The sequence below is a fragment of the Meleagris gallopavo genome, chromosome 2 (genome assembly GCF_000146605.3).
Source record: "Meleagris gallopavo isolate NT-WF06-2002-E0010 breed Aviagen turkey brand Nicholas breeding stock chromosome 2, Turkey_5.1, whole genome shotgun sequence".
NCBI lineage: Eukaryota > Metazoa > Chordata > Aves > Galliformes > Phasianidae > Meleagris > Meleagris gallopavo.
The window spans coordinates 83,700,668-83,701,185 of NC_015012.2; positions in this window are offsets into that span (position 1 = coordinate 83,700,668).

A 518-nucleotide genomic window follows, 5' to 3' on the forward strand; every position below is an offset into this window, starting at 1 on the left:
CTCCAGAGATCATCGAGACCAACCCCCCTGCCAAAGCAGGTTCCCTACACCAGGTTGCACAAGTAGGTGTCCAGGCGAGACTTGAATATCTCCAGAGAAGGAGACTCCACAACCCCCCTTGGCAGCCTGTTCCAGTGCTCCGTCATCCTCACCGTAAAGAAGTTCCTGCGCACATTTGTGCGGAACTTCCTATGCTGCTGTTTCTGGCTATTTCCCCTTGTCCTGTCTCCACACACTGCTGAAAAGAGACTGGCCTCGCTACTCTGCCCCCCACACCTTAGATATTTATAGACCTGGATCAGGTCCCCTCCCAGTCTTCTTTTCTCAAGGCTAAACAGACCCAGTTCACTTAGCCTTTCTTCACAGGGGAGATGCTCCAGGCCCTTCACCATCTTTGTGGCCCTCCGCTGGACTCTTTCCAAGAGATCCCTGTCTTTTTGAACTGGGAGCCCAGAACTGGACACAGTACTCCAGATGAGGCCTTACCAGGGCAGAGTAGAGGGGGAGGATCACCTCCC